Source organism: Bubalus kerabau, chromosome 4, assembly GCF_029407905.1.
Source record: "Bubalus kerabau isolate K-KA32 ecotype Philippines breed swamp buffalo chromosome 4, PCC_UOA_SB_1v2, whole genome shotgun sequence".
NCBI lineage: Eukaryota > Metazoa > Chordata > Mammalia > Artiodactyla > Bovidae > Bubalus > Bubalus kerabau.
The window spans coordinates 23,677,529-23,697,070 of record NC_073627.1 but is presented as its reverse complement, the minus strand read 5'-3'; the positions used below and the strand labels follow the sequence as shown (position 1 = coordinate 23,697,070).

The following is a 19,542-nucleotide window of genomic DNA, read 5'->3' as shown; positions in this document are numbered from 1 at the left end:
TGGAACCTCATTTTCCCAGTCTCCTTAGATAAATTAATCCACATGGTTACTCAAGTCCCTGCTTTTCTGGGTTTGGCTTCCAGTGGCATTAAATGGCAATTTGTGATGGGGACACCAGAGGGCACCATGATAACACTGACTGCCTTAGGAGTGCAGGTGTGGGACTGGGGTAGTTGAGGGAAGGGGGGAAAAAAACTGAAGATTCCTCTGGGAGACTGCTGTACTTTTATAACTCAAGCATATGCTTGGAATGCAAACCATGTGTGATAGGAATGGTCTGACAGCCAGTGACCAAGTCTGTGCTGCTCCCTGAGTTCTGCCTCCTGCCTTCCTGACATGGCTTGGGTTTGAGAACTTGATATGTGGACAAATGATCAGTTGGCCACTGTTTCATTCATGCTGCCCACTGTCTCCTTGCAACATGATCTGGGCTGCGGCAGGTGGTACAGGATAGAAGGAGGGCACACAGAGAGAGCCCTCTGAAATGAACACTACCTGCTAGTGTGTGTAGCAGAGCGTGGTCTGTAGACAGGAGTCTGACTGTCTCACACTCCTTCACTACAGCATTTGTTCCCTCTGAGGTCAGTTTGCGAGGGGAGAACACAGGTCTATACCTCGCAGCTTGGAAAGTGTCCGGGGCTATAAGGGTTAACGAGCATAATTGCAGAGATTGTCCGAAGGCTGATGGAAAGCAGAGACTGAATGGGATTGAGAACAGATGCGAGGCTTGATTTAAATTACGTTTTATTGGATGCTGCAGCCTTAAGAGACGTGACTGCTTTACAGTCTGTTTCCACACTGTGGGCAGCTGCTGTCTGTTCTGTGTCCACAGTAGGATCCTGCCCAAAGAGGAGCGACCTGCCCACCTCGCTGTGTTTGAGGCTTGGCGCCTTCCTCTTAACTGTCGGGCTGGAGTCAGGAACATGGCTTGACTCGCACTGGGGCTGCTGTGTATCCTCTATGGCACTGAGCCAAGGTCGCGTTTGCAGATTCAAAGAGGCCAAATTTCTTCCCCCATCTACCTCCTCTCTCTCCCTTTCCCCTGGAATTAGGAAATCGGGTTTTCTGTGTACTGGTTAGTTTTCCTTCCCTTTGGTTCTCCCCCCACTGTCAATTTCTAGGTCATTGCTGCTCTTAAGACTTCAGCAATTGGAACAGGGTTGGTTCCGTCAACGATGCGTGAAGCTGACTTCGAGTCCCTGCTTGGCTTCCGCTGCCCTTGTGGGAGCACAGGCTGATGTATGTTTGTCAGCGGAGTCTTAAATGTAATTCAGACAGCTGGGGAGCAGACTGAGAGCAGGAAGAAAGTCCTTTTCTCGCTGAAGCTGAGAGCTCTGGGAAGGCGGTGGGATTTTTAGGGGGCTGGGCTGGGCTTGTGGTTACTGGTTTCTGCCAGGAGCATAGGCCGTTTCACATGGAGTAGTGGCAGAGATGCTGACCTACATTCTTCCCCTCGAAGGTGGTGGGGTGTGTGTGTCTGTCTCCTGGTTTATTTATTTCTTCACAGAGGGAGAGGAAGCTGCCATAGAGTGTTGGTGGGTATTGCCATGGAACGCACTCAGACACAATAAAACTGGTTTGAGTTTCAACCCTGGAGCTGCAACTGACAATTCTGGCTCAGTGAAGACCTGCCTGTGTCTGGATGACTGGCAAGAGGGTGTGAGGTCCAAGCTGCCCAGAGATCCAAAGTTGGCAGAGCTCTTTCCTTCTTCCCCCTCATTGCGCCCTTTTAAGATACACCAATAAAAACTGAGAAGTAGGAAGGAGATACGACTTGGGGCTTTTTAAAAATATCTGTGGAGAGGTTACCTTGACTACTGAGAGAGAGGCCAAAACAGAGCCGAGGTGGAGAGCTTTTTTAACATTTGTATCTGTCCCCAGCACCTAGTTCAGTGCCTGAGACCTGCGGGGGCCAGGGGCGTATTCCATTAACAGTTGTTGAGTGAACAGATCCATGATGGAGTAAGACGCCTCCTCCCCTTCATCTTGAGGACAGTTCTGATCTGGAGGCAGCCGGGGCTGGTGCTTCTGCACGGAGGTGGAGCAGGGAGAGGGGGCGCTCCATCCTGCTGCATGTGTCATGAGGCTTCTCAGCCTCACGGATGCGTTCCAATGGCTCCCTCTGATGTGATATTTTGCTTGAGGCAACTTCCATGTTGCTCCCAGGAGCCCCTGGCTTTGAGGGAGAGAGTCCCACCCACTGGCTGGGAGGAGGGGGTGTCTGTCTGGATGTTACCTAGTGTCCCCAGAGATGGGCCAGAAGCTGCGCAGCCTCTAGTTGGCAAGGGGTTAGGGAGGAGCCCACCTTTGGAGTCCTGCTGTTTTAACTTTTGAGGAAAAGGTGTGATCTCAGGTTCCTCCTGAAAAGATCAGGTGCCCTCAGAGACCTTTTAAGTTATGCACAGCAGTAGGTCTCCACCTTCTCAGAAGGCGTGGGTCTGCAGGGAGAGAAGCTGTGCCCTTTGGCCTCCCCTTGGTTTTCAACCCCGGCCCCAGGGTGCTGGCAGTAGAAGCTAATTGGGTGCGAGGGGCCTGGGTAAAGGCTGTCTGAAGCCTGGCAAAAGGAGGGAGCCAGCTCCTTTTTTTAAAAAGCTCTAATTGAGTTCTGAATCAGCCTCGCTGCCTTTGATCCCGCCTCTGTTTCCCACACTGCCTGAAAGAGCTTCATCAGCACTTTACAACAAGGGTGCGCCTGCTCCCCACACCCGCCCCCCTTCTCCTGACGCTCTCTGCCGCCGCCATCCACTGCTTGTCTCCTTCAGTTAAGATAATGAAGATGCTGAGAGATAAAATGTGTATTTAATAAGGGTGGGGGTAGGGAGGCGGAAAGGGGCAGCCAGGGCCTTCCCTAGTTTGGGGCCCAGCCAAGACTGGGCTGAAAGCAGAGCTAGAGTAAGACTTGGCCCCAGGGTGTGGGGGTTTCTGGGCCTAGATCCAGTTGACTTCACTGCCTGCTGTTTGCCCTAAATTCCCCCACCTCCACCCTCTCACCCCCACACTCCTTTCTTTCCTCTCTGCTCTCTCCCAGTGGGAAAAGCGAGTCTTGCTTCGACCTTATTTTCAGCTGGTAGCTTGGCCTACAGTACAGTCCCCTACCCCAGAGTCAGCAGCGAGGTCGGGCTAGGGCAGCCCCTCCAGCCTGGGCCTGTAGAAGCTGTGGGTTCACAGTGGGGGGTGAAAAAGAGCTGGAGTTAATGAAGACCAGCTGTAGTCTGGGTTCTGCCCACACTTAGCTGCGGGCCAGCCTTTGGTGGTGGTAAGAAGGATGAGGGTACGTGACCTCCATCCCTGGGCACAAGGATATCCTGTGGCAGCTGAGGCTGGCTCTGCTCTCTGAGCGTGGCTTGATCCTTAGGTTGTAAGAGAGTCTGTTTCCCTCTTCTGCTCCTTCCCCTCCCCAATGACACTCAGCCCTTATTGAGCTTTATAACTGTAGTGGTGGCCCAGCTGAGATCTGAAGATCTCCAAGCTCCTGTAAACACTCATTAACTGCCTGGGAAGAACCCAGAGCCCTGGTTAACAGCTGGGAGAGAACTGAGGCACATCAGGGTGAAAGGCTTGACCTGAGCTCACCCCATCGGCTCCACCCTGGGGCCCTCGCAACCCGCCATCCAGCTCGTCTCCCCAGTTCCTGCCAGACTGACACGGGTGAGGCGGTGCTGCCACCCTCGCCCCCTTCTAGGAAGAGGCCGTGCCCTCTCCCTTCCATGACTCTGTCCCTGACTTCCCCTGGCCCTTCACCCTGTGACGTTTCCCCTGCTTTGCTGCTGGAGGTGTGTGCAACTCCCCTTGCAAAATGTTTACCAGGCCCTCTGCAGCCTTCCCTCCACATTCCCTGGCCCACCTTGGCCCCCAACCCTGAGTTCTCCCTTTGAGAAATTGGGCTGTCCTAAACTGGGTCTGTAACCTTGAAGTTACGGGCTTCCCTGGTGGCTCAGCGGTAAAGAATCCACCTGCCAAAATACAGGATTTGATCCCTGGGTCAGGAAGATTCCCTGGAGAAGGAAATGGCAACCCACTCCAGTGCTCTTGCCTGGAGAAGCCCAGGGACAGAGGAGCCTGGTGGGCTACAGTCCATGGGGTCACAAAGAGTCGGACATGACTGAGCAACTAGACAACAAAAACCTTGAAGTTGATCTAATGCTGAGGCCCTCCTGCCCCCTATTTATCCTAAATAGTACCTGGGAAAATACTCTCCTTTAACATATTCATTCTGGTAAAGCTTCAGGATCCAGTTGAGGGCCGGGTAGGGAGCCCGAGTCAACCCCTAGGTTCTGCATCCCCTTCCTTCACTGACAGTTGCCATTTCTGCCAAAGGATGTAACCCAAAGACTCCCAGCCCCACCGGCTTATCCTCTCACCTGGCTACGTGTATCTGCACAGCCCAACACACTTCCAGACACACAGGCCTCATTCTAAGGGTATAAAAATGCCAATTTCCAATTGCTACCTAAGTCATACTGCCCTTTCCACTTGCTAGAAATCAGTGCCTTCTTTCCCCTTGGCATGACCTCCTTCTCCTAGGCATTTAGGAATAATTTAGGGGAGACTGTGCTCTGTCTAGGAGGGGGAGGGTATAAGTGAGCTCCTGTCCAAAGTGAACACCCCCCTTCCCCAGATCCCAGGCTAGTTGGGAAAGGTGAGAAAAGCCATCTTAACCCCACCTTCAGTCCCAAAGCTCAAATCCATCCGTTCAGGCCAGGCAGAAGCAATGTTTTCTTTAACTCTGTCCCATAATATCCTCAACTAAAATCTCCCATGTGCTGTGTATTTGACACCGGGGACTGTGGCTGTCCCCAGCCCATGACTCAGACCTCCTCTTTCACCAGTGAGTTCTTTCTGCCCCATCGGTTCAGCTCTGCACCCGCTGACCCAGTCACGGCTGGTGGAAGAGGGCGGGGAGAGTTTGGAGAGTGGGCTTTAGGACCCAACGGGAACCTGTGCCTCTTGCAGCAGCCTAACCCAGAAGCAGGGGGGAATCCTGAATCGAGCCGAGAGGGCTTCCCCGGTTCTCCTGGGAACCCCATCGCCCCCCGCCGGCACGCACCTGAACAGGTAGGACCTCGAACACCCCTTCCCAATTCTGCCTCGGCTGCCTTCCGCCTGGCCTCTCCGCTTCTCATCCGGCCGTTTCCCTCTCGGCAGTTCAGGCTTTCCCCGTCTCTCCTCCCCCACGGCTCGCTGTAGTCCAGGGAGGTGGGGGCCTGGGAACACAGGGGTGCTTGGGAGCTCGGAGCCCCTGCGCCCACCGGCGCCCTTGCTGCACGCCCCTCAGGCATTCCCGTTCTCCAGCTAAGAATGGAAAGTGGGGGTAAGGTCTGCCCGGGCGCCAGACCCCGCTCCCTCCTTTGCAGTGTTTCCTAATCCCCCTTCCCCCACCTCACCTCGAGGGGAGAACTGGCACGCTAAGGTGACCGGGAGCCGGACCGGGAGACCGCTGAGGAAGCCAAGACTCCCTGGGGATTTCTCTCTTGCTTCCTCTCTGCCCTCCCTCCCCGCCCCTCCAGCCCTAAGAGCCCAGGACTTTGCCCCCGAATCCCTACTCTCCTTGTAGACCCAGTGCCCGCTTCCAGGCTCATGGCACGTTGGAGTGGCCAAAGGCTGTGCGGGAGGGTAGTGGAGATTGTGAGCTTTTTTAGGGGTGTGGGGGTGACCTTTCCCTGGGGTGGGGGGACGTTCTTTCAGGTTAGAGCCCTTCCCATCCTTGCCAACACCTCAACACCTATGGAAAAGCGCCCCCCCACACACACACACCCACTCTGTGTGTGTGTGTGTGTGTGTGTGTATAGACCATATGGTTGTAAGATCTATAAGCTTGGGATAGAGGTGGCTATATGCATGGAAGGGGAGAGATACCAGAGTGTGGCCCAGGCCAGAATAGAATCAGCCCAGATGGCTGGGGAAGGGGGTGTGGACCAAATCAGGGAGGCCACCCAGCCATGCCAGCTCCCTGGGCTCCTTGGCTTTCAGAGCTCGAGCTCCTGGCGTTGCCCTGAGGCTTCTGCCCTCCTGCAGGCTCTCTGGGAGAGGGGTGGATGATACCTAGTGTTTGGGGTGACTTGTTTGTCCCTCTTCTGGGGGGCTGACAGGCCTTGTTCTCTGAAGATCTAGGGCATCTCGTTCTGGTTTGGTGGGTTGGCAGGAGGGGTGTATGACTTGCCTGAGTAACCGTGTGTATAAGTGTGTGTATTGCCTCTGGGTGTAGCAGGCTTCCATGGCTGGGGAGCCATGGAAGAGACAGGTCACGCTTTGAGGGAACCCCTCTAGCTCTCTGTGTGGTGGGTGGGTGGCGCACCTCTATCTGGTCACTCTATCTAGGTGTAGGGTATGTTCTGTATTCCTCCATGATCCCCCAGATCCCCTACGGGGTGGTTTTGGAGGAAAATGTAGATAATGGAGTGACTTCAGACTCAGTTCTGCTCTTGACCCAGGAAGGAAAGTAAATTCTGCTTGTGAGCAGTAGACTGAGAATCAGGCCTGAATTTGAGACTCAGCTCGCTCATTTGACTACGTGCATTTATACAGGTCTCTAAGCCTCTAGTTTCTTAATTTATAAAAATGGCTATTAGTAACAAGCCCGGCTTGCCTGATAGGGATGCAGCCATAAAGACCTCATTAGACGATGTATCCTACAGCCCACTGCAAATGGTAGTGGGTGGGGGTGTGGTAGGGTGGGGGAGCGGGGATAGAGTTCCAGGATGGGATTCTTTTTCTAATCTAGGTCATCTCTCTGCCTTCAGTTTCCTTCCCCCATCCTTGCCCATCTCTGGGATGGAGGAACCAGCTTGTTGCCCTAGGGGCTGCAGAGTTCCCCTAATGCGGGTCATAGCTGGCTACCAGCTCTCTGGTCCTCTGGGGCTCCACACCTTCTCCCCTGAGCCCCGTCTCCACCTTCCTCCTAACGTTCCTGCTCAGCGTCCTTGTCCCTGTCTCTCCCCTGCCCAGTGGCCTCCTTGTTCGGCTCACTGGGCAGGAGCCCTAATCGGATTCGACAGCTGAGATATGTGTGGCGGCCGAGAGCAGGCGGGAGGGAAGCCAGTGGGAGGATGGTATGAGGGCTGCCCCTGGCACTGCCCAGGCCTCCCAGGCACCACCTTGGGCCTGCTGACTCCTGACTTGGCTGGGCCCCAGGGGAGGGGTGCTAGGGGAAGCTCAGGAACAAACAGGCTGGGGTCTGGAGATGAGGGGGGAACACACGTAGGCCCCTAGGACCTCCCTGATATTTCATGCCCTTAATAAGCACTTTAGACTCTGACAGGCTTTGATGGGAGGAGAGGAGAGCAGGTGAGAGCCTGGCTGGCCTGCCCTGCTTCCTGCATCCCTGGGGCTCTGCCTTCTTCTCCCTTCTTGTTCAGAAATGTGTTCACTTTCCCCCTGCAGCCCCTCTGGCCAGTTTCTCCTGGAGGGTCACCTCTGGGAGCTGCTGGGGGCACTTGTGTGCGCCTTTCTCCAGGCTGTTTCCTCCCCTCCGAGGTATTTCTCTCACTCCCTCCCTGGGCCAGGAGCCAAGACTCCTGGGTTTCCCGCCTGCCTCCTGGTGCAGAGCTGCCCTGCAGGCCTCCAGAGAGTCGCTAAGCTGGTTTCCTTCCTCCTGCGCAGGGAGGGCCTTCTCCCAGGGCTTGGAGGTGTCAGGAGTCCCAGGTGGGATAGGGGTGGAGGCTCTGTAGTCCCTGGCACCCAGCGTCCGGCTCCTCCCTCCCAGCCTCTGACTCAGCTTGGGGGCAGCATATGCCCAGCCTGGCAGGCATGACCTGTTCTTGCCTCCAGGCTTCCATCTTTATGTGTGGGAGCCAAGACCTCTCCTCTAAAGCTTTTTACCCCATGGCATCTGGGGGTGGCTACCGAAACCCCTCTGTCTGCACCCACACATTTAGGGGAATGGGGGATTAGCATAATTGAGGCTGGGGCACTATTTTGTCTTCCAGCTGGGCCAGGATGAAGAGAACCAGCCCAGACTTCCCCACACCGATTCCCTCTGCCCTCAAAAGACCAGTCCGTGGAGCCAGGCCCTGCCCTCTCGGTGCCCACAGTGTGGTTGGCACTGATTTGTCAGAAATTGGGAAGGTTTCCCTCCAGACCGCTGGCCTCCTCTCCCCCTCCTGTGGGGTGAGGACAGCTCTCAGATTGTAGGCACTTATGGGCAGGCCTCCCTCTAGGGAAGGGGTGTGGGGTGCCCCCGAGATGGCCAAGTTGGCACACATCCCAGGCTGGAGGGCTGGACCTGATTTGGGGCTGGGAGTTTGTGGGGGAGAGCAGGACATGGGCCTCCCTGCCCCCCTCATTTCCTGCTCTTTGGGCAGCTGTGGGCGAGAAAGGCTGCAGGGACTATTTTTAGTTGGTCTGTCCCCTGGCAGGAGGGACGTGCAGAAAAGCACGGGGCAGGCAGAGGGGCTTGGCCAAGGTGAGGGCAAGCCGGCAGGCGGAGGAGTGAGGAAGGGCCAGGGGGGCAGTAGACAGAGCAAGGAGGAGGCGTGGCGGGCAGGGGTAGGGCCTTGAGAAGAGCGTCCTGACCAGAGGATGGGATGGACTGGGCGGGGAGTCCTGGGGACCCCCAGGGCTCTCTCTATTCCAATAGAACCAGAAGGGGCTTTGGAGGCACCTGGCCCATCCGTTTGCCCTACAGAGAGGGAAAGAGGGGATGTGATTTGCCCGTGGACATACAGCCCGTCACTGGCTGCTTTGGAACCCCAATCCAGGCCCCTTGCGCCCTTTGTTTTTCTCGTCACAGCCCCTCCCCCAACTGGGCTGTGCTACCTCATCTGTCTGTCTGTCCGGCAGCAAGTAGGGCCTGGCCAGGCTCCTGGTCTCTTTCCCTCTCTGCTTGTTTATGCAGGGTCTTCCGTAAACCCCAGCTTGGTTTGTTTATAAGTCTCCGCCGTGTGTGGAGAGAGTCTGTGTCCAGGCTGGAAGGAGGTCAGGGTTGGGGTTTGTTTAGGTGGCCTGTGGCCACTGGTGTGAATCAAGGTGCTGGCTGGTTCCAACAGTCTCACAGGCTGGCTCGCCGGGAGCTTGGAGACACCTTCGAAAAGGGGCATCCGGCCTAACCCCATTTTAGGGACCCAGCGAGGGTGGGGGATCGTGCCCACAGTCCCAGGAGGAGTTGGGGACCGACCAAGGACTAGGATACAGAGCCCTTTGTGAGCCCCCGTCCTGCCACGCCTAGGTCACAGGGGTTGTTTGCCAATCCACCCAACAAAGGAAGGGGGTGGGAGCAGGGAGATTGCCACTGGCTTCTGATCACAGTCAGAAGTGAGCCCTCTGAGGCCCAGAGGTGGGGGAGAAAGTTCAGCGGAGAAACGTGGTCCCTGAGTTGAGCCTCATCCCAGGGGCCAGCATGTTGCATAGCTGCAGGGGGTGCTATTCCATAGACCAGAGGGTGAAGGGCACCCTCTGGGGTTGTTCAGAGCCCTGCTTGGGGAGCTAAAGGTGCTTCTGTCCATCACCTTCTTTCTTCCAATCAGCTTCAGATCCAGCTGGAAGGAGGTGTCCCAGACAGGCTTTAATCCAACACCCACTCCCCACCCTGCCTCCTGCCACTCAGCCCGCCTCCTCCCCACCAAGCAGGTCTCAGTGGGCCTCCAACTGTGGTGCGGGGGCCCCTCCCCCTCTCTCCACTCAGTTTCTATGTCTCTGGGGGGCTGATTTATCATCCCCCCTCATCAGGCCGGCTGCAGTGTATGAGAAATCAATAGTGCAAATGGATTGAGGTTGTTCAGCCTGTCGGCTCCCCTTGGGCCCCATCAGCTCTCCCAAGACTTGGGGAGTTACTCAGTCCCTTTCTGGCTCAACATACACAGAGATCCACACACCTAGTGCCTGTAGCCTGGGCACAGGAATGATTCTGTCTGTCTGTCTCTGTCTTCTCTCTTGTTCTGTCTCTCTCATATCCTGGGCTGGTCTTCGCATGACAAATACCCTTGAACATTTATTTTCTAGCTTGGGTGGAGTGGGGGTAGAGGGGCTTAAAGGGCAGTAGGCTGCCAGCCAGAGGTGGGAGGGGAGCAGGTGGGTGAGGGAGGCTGTATCCAGGGGGGAGGATGAGCTGGGGAAGGGATTGGGTGACAGCCCACCCCATCAGCCTCTGGTAACTCAATCCCTGCACCCCGATTCCCCTCCCGCTGAACAACTTCAGCAGCTGCTGGCAGAAGCAGGGCTGGCAGAAATGTGTATGAGTGTATGTGTGTATGGCGAGGGGAAGAGGGGCTGTGGGGGCAGGAGGTGCTGCCAAGACACGTTAAAGGAGACTCACAGCCTGGGTACAACTTGGGTGGCAGGAGGAGGTGGGGCCGGGGGGAGAGTGGGTGGTGAGTGATGGGCAAGGGGCAGGCTTCATTCAGGGGAGGGGCAGGGCAGCCCAGGGGTCTCAGAAAACTTGTCTGCACAGAAGCAGGGCCTGTCATGGTGGGTGTGAGCAGTAGTAAGGGTTCAGGGGTGGGTAGCGCCATGGCTTGCCCCAGGATGCCTGTTCTTCATCAGGGATGCAGATAACCATGGAGGACATGGCCTGCCCCTGTCCCCAATCCCTGGGCTGTGCCTGCTGGGTATCACAGTCTCGGTGACTAAGTCACTTCTGTCCTGGGGCTGGCAAGGTGCCAGGCTCAGCTCTTCTCGGTAGGTGAGTCACTGCCCTGGCATCTCCCCCGGATGCAGCTGAGTCACTGGCCGTGCCTGCTGGGCAGGTGGGCACTGAGCTTGGGGGTGAGGTTGGGGGGCTATGTATGTAGCCCCCAGCATCTTCTCTGATCTCTCTCTAGCGTGTCCTGTCCCCACCCACAAATCTGCAGAGCCAGGCAAGGCTGGTGTTTCTGCCCTGTGCTCTGTTGGGGGATGAAGGAAGAGGGAGCAGGGTGCTGCATGGAAATATATTCAGGATAAATGGGGGGTTGAGGAGGGGTTGTGAGTTTGAATCTCAGCTCTTAGCTCTGCCACTGACAAGCTCTATGACCTTGAGCAGGGCCATTCCCATTCTGAGCCTCAGTTTCCTCATCTGTACAATGCAAGCAGGAGCCTTGCCCTGGATGACTCTCCAGGACTGTGAAAGTGAGATGGGTGGGGCCATGAGGGGCGTTGCGGGGGATAAGCTGAGCAGCTAGTGAGGGGGAGAGGAGTCTGGTGGGGTCCGTTCAGGTTCCAGCAGACATCTCCACCCCACCTGCATCCAGGTGGTCTTGCGGGGGCAGTATTTCCCATCCTCTGTTCAGATTACCAGTGATGATATTCTTCAAGAGTTCCCCACAGGCAGAGAAAGGGAGGCCTTGTTTTGCTGGAAGTGTAGGCTCTCCCAGGGTGTTTCACAGCTATTTTGTATCTCCTTTGTCTGACTGAGGCTGTCACTGGCCCCACACCTATCTGGATTTTCTCAGATTTCCTCTAGTTGGGAGAGGGATGCCTGTCTTGGGAAATCAGCTGCTCAGGCTCCTCCTGCAGCCCATTTCCTCTGCCTGCCAGAGGGGAAGGCTAGGCCCCAAGAAGGGACGTCTTTTTTAGAGTGAGGAGTCCCTGGGACTGTGGCTTGTCTCCCTCCTTTGGCCCCGGAGCGCTTCTCCTTCTTGCGTGAGAGTCCCTGGAGGGTGGGGGTGGGGACCCTAGAGTGGGTCCTGCAGAGCTGGAGTTCAACTCAGCAATGAGGTAGTGCCCTAAAGTGTGCGGCTGTGTGCTTGTACACATGGATGTCAATTTTCTGTGCGTGAGTGTCTGCCCTCTGTGGGGAGCAGGTTTGTGGGTGCATGAATTTCTACCCTCATCTGCATGTGGGTCTCCTGTTCTGTCTTTTCAGGAGTGTGCCTCCCCTCTGCTTCATGACCTTGTGGGTGCATAAATGCCTGTCTTGTATGTGCAAATTCTGTGTGTATACATATGTGTGCATATGTGTGTGTGCTAACGTGCACATGCTTGTGCATATTTGGATGTCCTGAGTGTGCATTTGCACACCTGCATCCCCATGTGCGCGAGTGAACCTGACCCCATGTGCTGGCAGGTGTACGTAAAGGCCCCCCTTCTTGGGAGGCAGTATGCCTGTGCGCGAAGTGCACGATGCATTTTAGTGTCCGCGATCTTTCCCCTCTGGCCTCCGTGGGAAGGAAACCTGGCAGAATCTAGACTGGTGGAATCTAGGAGGAGACTGTGCGAGCTGGGGGGGCTGCTGGCACTGAGTCCCCTCCCTGAGCGGCGCCCCCTGCTGCTGGCTGGACTCTAGCTAGAAGGCCTTTTTTTGAGGGGGGGAGTTGGGGGACAAGGGGTTAAGCGTCGGCGAGCACATCTGGGAGCCATTGGCGCATTCCTGCCCGCTGAGCGCATGTTTGCGGATGGATCTGGCCGGGACAGGGCGGGAGGGGCTGGTTCGCACCGGCAGACGGAAATCCAGACGGGAGCGGGAGACAGCCCGGCCCAGCGGGCGGGAAGGGGCCTGGGGAAGCGTCACCCGGACGCTCTCTCCCCGCGCCACCGGACCTCAGGGCACAGTGTCCTGCCGACCCTGCTTGTCCTACTTCAAACAGGCTGGGGGCCCAAAACTGGAGAGAGACAATGAGATCCCTCAGTCCTAGACCCAGCTGGCTACCTGTGCTGGGCGATCGGGGATTAAACCTAGTGTCCACTCATCGCAGACTGGGGTTCCTCGTCTAAAAAGCGGGGACTGTCGGGCCGGTGGGTTTGAGAGCTCTGCCAGCCGGGTCATGCTGTCTCCTCACAGGAGGCCTAGGAGTGGGCACTTCCCCTTACAGTGGGAAGTCCTGTGGGGGCACTTGTGGCCACTTCTCTGACCGAAGACCTGGAGGGAGGTGTTCACTTACTGATTCCTCTTTCTGTCCGCCCCCCGCCCCTCCCTCCCGCCGTAGACGGCTAGAGTGGGCAGATGGTCCTCTCAAACGGACCAGCAGGCTAGGAGGGGGCTTGTGGCTGTGTCGGGGACTGGGGTCTCTGCAGAGGGAGAGTGACTCAGATTCTGCCCCAATAATGCGAGTTTTCCTGTCTCCTCCAGCCTGGACCAGGAGAGAGAAGCTTGAGTCTGAGAATGTAGGGGTGCTCCTGGGCGCCCCCAGCTCGGGTCTTGGAATACCCCTGAGAATCGCTGTTCTTTTGGGGGAAGGGTTCTGGGGGTTGCTGAAAGGTTGGGTTGGGCCAGAGTTCCTCCGATCCACTCAAGTTGGAAAGGTGTTTAGGGAAGAGGAGGGGGCCGTGCTTGGAGGTGGTCTACATGCCTTGGCACTCCTTTTTTGCCAGTGAGAAAATTGAGATTTAGAGAAAGGAAGCGACTCGCTCAAGATCACACAGCTCTCATTTTCAGAGGGCTCCAGGAGAAAGATTATAATGAAAGGGGTCAGAGCCTTGACCGCTAGGGCCAGAATCTCTGTATGTGTTTCCAAATTACGTCGCCGCCTGTCTAACCCAGGTATAGGTGTGAAGGGTGTGTGCTCGTGATCCTCGCCCCTGAGTGTGGGTGTGTGTGGTTGGGGGGAAGGGAGTGTGATACCGCACACGGCAGTCCTTTCTCCACTGAATCCTCATTGCATTCTTTGCGCAGAACTCCACTTCTGGCTCTCAATCTCTTCTTTTGGGGCAGAGGGAGGGATTCTCCCAGATTCCCACGGTCGAGCTTTCTGCTAGGCGCGGCTCCTTTAAGACTCGCCCTTTCCCTGGGTCTATGGGGGGGAGGGGGGTGCGTGATCCTGTGTGCCCGCCCCTAGCTAGTGATTGGTCGGTGGGCGGGCGGGGGCGGGCCCGAGGGTGAGGGCCTCCCCGCTGCTCGGTACCCTCTGCCCCCCCCAGTCTGGGGCTCCGGGTAAAGTTTCAGCCTCCGCACGTGACTCGCCATGGCCGCTGCTTTAGCCCCGCGCCCCTGAGCCATGGTCCCCCAAACCGCTCCTCTCCCTGGACCCCGCAACCCCTGACTCCGCGTGACTCCAAGGCTCAGGGTCAGGGCATACGCTGTGCCCGCGGGTGACCCGGACGGATTGCTTCCCCCTACTGCGAGGTAACCTCTCCCCTGGGGATTTTGGAGAGCCTCCGGCTCGCGCAGACATCGGGGCCCCTTGGCCTGTTCCTGATAGAACCCGCGGGCGGGGACCCGGTGCCGGGCGAGTTCCGACGGGAACCTGGGGTTTCCTGGGCTTCCCAACCCGCCGCCGTGCTCAGGGTGGGGGAGCCCCGTCTGTGCGTCTGTCTGCTCCGGTGTCTTCGCGCGCAGCCGGGAGATGTCTGGGGCCGTCTGCCGCGCGTGTCTCCGGCGGCCGAGCTGTGGCAGAACCCACGCTGGGAACTCCTGCCTTCTCTCGCTTTTCTTTTCACAAACAAGTAAAACAAAAAGACTTTGAAACCTGTTTGGGGAGAGATCGGATGCCCAACGGACTAGCCCCCTCCTTTTTCTCCTGTTATCTGAGCCGCCCTGTGGTTTGGGGAGAATCAGCCCTGGGGCCCACCCCCACCAGAGGCAGCCGGTTGGGGGGCGGGGCCCATTCAGCTGGTGTCCCCCGTGGAGTGCGGGGAGCCGTCAGAACTGGGGACAGGAGCCAGTGCAGCCAAGGGAGGGATGTCTCTGAATCTGGTGGCACTGTGGGGTTGTGGAAGCATTTGAGGGCGTAGGAAGGAAGGCACAGATTGGTCGTCTTTGCTCTACTGAGGGTGTCTGGGACCTGGTGCCACCCAGAAAGCGAGGAAGCTGCGAGCCAGATGTGTATGTGGGAGGGGGGGCGCTGGAAAGTCTGCTTGGCAGTGCCCCTTCTCCTCTCCGGGCATTGCCTTATTGTCAGGCTACTCCCTGAGAAGGGGGCCATGCCTCCATTGTGCCAGGCTGGGGATGGGGACTAACTCATGTGAAAATCAGATAAGAAAATCCCCCCAGTCTTGGAGTCACGTCTCTACCGTTCATCCTACCTTGGATAGGTTGTACATATGCTGGCATGGAGGGGGGTACCCTTGGCCCCCACCTAATGCCAGCTCCCTCTTCTGTAACCAGATTGCCTTCTACTTGCAAGATGTGTGCACATGTATGTGTGTGTATGTTCTCAGATGGAGACTCCCCCCCACCTCCACCCACTGCTGGCTCACCCCCAACCCTCACTTCTACTCCTGACTGCCATCCCTCCTCCAGTTGCCCAGTTAGGAGATTCAGAGATGTCTCTCATTCCCTTCGCTGGTCACAGGGCAGGGTTGTTCTGGGGAAGTGGTTCAGTAAGGTCGTCAGGTCTTGCTAGGAAATGGGCTCAAGCCCCAAACTCTCCTCCGAGGCCTTGTGCTTGATGAGGAGGCTGGGCAGGGGAAGCCCCAGGTTGCAGTGGGGGTGGCTTGGAGCCTTGGGGCTTCCCCTGTGAGGGGTGGAGATGAGTCTGGGGGAGGGGATAAAAGAGTCTTTGGAGCTGGAGGGGGCGGTGGGGGGTGGTTGTGGAGTCAGGGAGTTTGTGACTATGAAAGATGTTGGTGCACTGGGAGGGACTCGGACATCAGTTCTGCCTGGAGTCTGGGCCATGCCGGTCCTGAGACAGAGGGGTCACTGGTATCAGACTTGAGTAGGTCTGTGGGAGTGGAGGATCTTGGATTTGGAGTGTGTGAATGAGTGTACATGAGGTGGGCACCTCAGGACTTTCCTCGCCAGACTGGTAAGGGCAGTGCAGATGCAGGGGCAGTTCTGAGAAGACCCTGGGCTTGGAGCAACTTGATCCTGGCTGCCTCCTTTTATAGCCCCCATATCTCCGCCCTTCAGGTTGGCCCTAAATGCCCCTACTACCACTCCGGGAAACCTCCCTGGTCCCCCTCCTACTCCTAACCATGTGGCCGCCTGGCAGGAAGCTAGCTGTGGGCAGCCCCATCCTAATCACCCCCATGCCTCCCCCGCTGGGCACAGTCACCCACATGTGCCATGACGTGGTTCCTGCCACCCTGTCTATTGTGGGGGGAAAGGGCATCGTCTGAGTGGCCCTTGGGATCTGTTTTGGGGGTATTGACCCAGACCCCAGTTAATTAAGCTCCCCTTCCTCTAAATCATTTGGTCCTTGGAACCTGGCTCTGTCTGCCCTCAGGGAGCACCCCCCCCCAACCCTCTCCCCTCTCCTTGATCAGACTAGAGGGTCTTAGGTGGGTGGTCCTCAGAATTCTGTGACAGGGTGGGGCCTGCCCCCAGATAAAACCTTAGTGCCCTGTTCCCTATTCTCTGGGTGGCATGGACAGGGCAGGACCCTGACTGGGCTGTATGAGCGGGTGAGTTTGGGACTCTGGCTTCCATTTAGGAGCACTGTCTGGGTTCAGGGGTGATGGGCGTCTGGGGAAGGTAATCCTATCCTCCCCCCCACCCCAATGCGATGAGTAAATCTCCTCTCGCCCAGCACCCCACACCCTTCCCAGTGGTGGTGGTTTGGGGAGTGTGGGAAGCTGGCAGGGTCCCTGGCAAGATGGCCAGAGTTGTCTTGACTTACTGGGTTTTGGGAACGGAGTGTGGCAACTGATACCCCAATTCCCAGGGTTTTGGCCACACGTCCTCTCTGACGCCTGCTGTCTTTCCTCCCTCTGTTCCCCTCTCCACCCTCTGGCTGCTGTGTGGAGCCCACAGAGTCTGTGGGGGGATGTGGGGTGGGGGCGAAGTCCCGGATCTCTGTGTGTGTCCAGGGAGTGTTCTGGAGATTGGCAGGACTGGCTGCGGGAGTCTGGGTGTCCCTGCGCAGTGGGCGGCGCACGAGGAGTGGGCCCAGAGTGTGAGAACGTGTCAGTGTCGGTGTGCCTGTCCCGTCTGGCTTGGGTGTGGGTGTCTCTTGCTTCGTCTGGATCTTGCCTCCCGCTCCAGTCCCAGCCCCTCCTCCCTCTCAGCTGGGACCGCCTGCTCGCTCGCTCTCTCCGCAACTGGAGCCTCCCTTGCCTGTTCCTGGAATTTGGAGAGGAGGAGGAGGAAGAGGCAGGCAGACAGACCTCCCACACTCTAGCCCGCCCGCCTGGCATCTTGGGGAAATGAAATAGGTGCTATGGAACTAAGGTTTCCTTGCCTTCGCCAGACCTTCCAGCACGCAGAGTCCAGGAGGCCAGGTCTTACAGGAGGGGTCTGGGCTCCCCCCACCCCGCCCCCAGGCAGCAATGCCTCCTTCTTCTACCCAGCATCCTGCCGGCCAGGGCCCCTGCCTGGACCTCCAGGCACCACTGTCAGCCTGGGGAGCGAGTGGGGATTAGTCTGCTGCCAGCCTGGCCAGCACCTGTTGCCAACCCCCAGCCCTGTAACTGGAGCTGGCTGGGGAGGGGGGCTGCAAAATGACAGGTGGAATTTCTGCAGCCAGGCAACCCCCCCACCCACTGGGTAGCCTTTCCGTTCCGGCCCCAGCCCCGGAACCAGGAAAGCCTCCCCTCCCCTCCCAAGTGTCAACCTGATCTCATGGATGATGTGCCTGTCCTGCATGTGGGGGTAGGGCCTGGGAGATGGGCAAGGGGATGAATTTATTGCTATTTGCCCGATGACCCCCACCCCCTTCCCTGGCTGCAGAGCTGGGCTGCCCATGTTCAAATTTTCTGAGCTCTGCTGCTCTGGCTGGACTCGGGGGGTGGTGGTGGGGTATGTGGATGGGGGTGGTTCTCTGTTAATGTTTTAATTGCATAAAAACTGGGAGCTCAGCTCCGGGCCAGTGGGGAGTCTGGGTCTGGCTGGCCGCCCGGTTTGGGCTAAATATAGTCTGGGACATCTGCAGAGAAGGGGAGGGGGGTGGCGGGAGGTTCCATTCCCCCCACCTCCGGCCAAGGTGCCCTCGTCTGGGCGGGCACCTTGGAGCTGGGAGGGGGATTCCTCAGCACAGAAGGCAGGGGAGAGGTGGTGTGGGCTGGGCACCATTGGGACCTTGCCTGCCTGGAGGCCAGTAGACGCCTGAGATGAACCTGGAGGCTCAGGACCAGGGTGGAGTGGGGTGTGCCAGATCCAGTGGCTCTGCTCCCCTCCACCCAGAGCTGCCTGAGGTCAGGCAGTCTGTGTCACTGCGCCTGGTGGTATGTCACGGTGACCCACTCTTGGTGCGCCTGTGTGTACACACCTCCCTTGGAGTAGCTCCCTCCCAGCCCCTCCCCTGGAGCTCCTGTCCCCCGGGTCCTGCCGCAGGTCCCCAGCCCTCCTTCCTTGTGTCCCTCGCCCCACAGTGAAACCTTCAGCCCAGGAATCGAGACTTGAGAAGGGGAAGCTGTGGTGGGGAGTTCTCTGATCTCCAGTCACGGCAGGAAGTGGAAGGGAGGGGGACCCAGCGGGGAGAACCATGAGTGGCAGGCGGGGAGGGAGGGCCCATCAGCCCTGCGACCAACTGCGCACACTGCAGTGTGGGGGTGCACCTTCCCAGCTGCCCCTCTTCCCTCCAGTTCCAAGTGGGGTAAACTTAGGGGACCGCTGATTCCCCTGGGGCGGGGGGCTGCTAACAAGCTTCATCACCCCCCCACTGGGGAAAAAAAAAAATGTCTTCCCGTCACGTGACTGTCACTTCCTGTCCCACTGTGGTTCCCGGGATGTTTGTTGTTGGTTGCCATGGAGATGGCCGCCTTGGGCACTACCCTGGCTCCTGTGGGGAGCGAACTGCCCCTCCCTCTAGGCCCACACTTGGGGTGGGGGGTGGAGGGGGCCTGCCCAGGGGGCTGTTTCAGGCTGAGTGTGTGTGGTCTCTGATGCCCCAGATCCCCCAGGGCCCCCCAGACTTCTGTCTGTGGGAAGGAGTCGCAGCCACCCAGTCAGACTGAGTGTCGAGGAGACTGACCACGTCTGGCTGCGCTTGGCTGTGGCTGACTGAGTCTGACTAGTGGTGCAGACCTCCACCTGGGGGTCCCACTGGCCTAGAAAGACTCCCGTTCTAGGAACGTCTGCTCCTGTCCCCTTTCCCTTCGGAACCTTCTCCCATCCTGTGTTCTCATGGAAACTGCTTTCCCCAGGGAGTTCCTGCGGCTTCTTGGGGTCCAGGCTGGAGTAGGGAGGGGCCTGGCAGGATCCCCGGTTTTGTGTGATTTGGGGGTGGGGAGGTGGTGCTCTGCAGTGCCTCCTCTCGCCTCTGCACACAGCCTGCATCCACTTCTCCCTGATCCCACGGGCCCTCAGCTGAAGGGGCAGGTCGTGGGACTTTGTGACCATCTGCCCCACCCCCTGGTGGGCTTCTCTGTTCGGCGGGGGCTAAAGTGGGGGAAGAGATTCCCTCTAGTTCCAACCCCAACTGAGTAGGCGAGTGTGGAGTAGGAAGTTCCTGGGGGGTTGCTGGATAGAGGGGTATGGGGCGGGGCACAGTCTGACTCAGGCCTGGTCTGGGGTCAGAGCCAAAAGGATATCCTGAGGCAGGAGTGGGGGCGTCCCGGCTTCCCTGCAGTGCGGTCCCTAGGGAGGGACGCTGAGAGGGGGGCTCTTAGCGCTGTGTGCTGCTGACAGTCTGTCTGCCCTCAGATTCAGAATTGGCACTCCCAGGGCTGGGGCAGGGCTGAGGAGTTAGCAGGGTAGATTACTGTAGCCTCACACCTACACAACACCTATACCTGCACGCACGCGCGCACACACACACACACACACACACACACACACACCTTCTGCTCTCTGTGTTCACCCCTACCTCCCCCTGC

The 19,542-nt window shown here is 57.8% G+C and overlaps 1 protein-coding gene across 3 annotated transcripts in view; it reads left to right on the top strand.

Annotated features, from left to right (window-relative positions):
- The first annotated feature begins 3,108 nt into the window (after positions 1–3,108).
- Positions 3,109–19,542, top strand: part of RARA (retinoic acid receptor alpha) — a 45,914-nt gene continuing 29,480 nt past the window's right edge. Inside the window, exons 1-2 of one of the 3 annotated variants that reach the window (XM_055575936.1) lie at positions 3,109–3,648; positions 4,954–5,055. The gene's annotated coding sequence lies outside the window, so the exon portion shown is untranslated. Of the gene's footprint in view, positions 3,649–4,953; positions 5,056–5,200; positions 5,312–13,777; positions 13,973–19,542 lie in introns of those variants that run through there. The other 2 variants (XM_055575940.1, XM_055575937.1) reach the window with 2 other exon arrangements.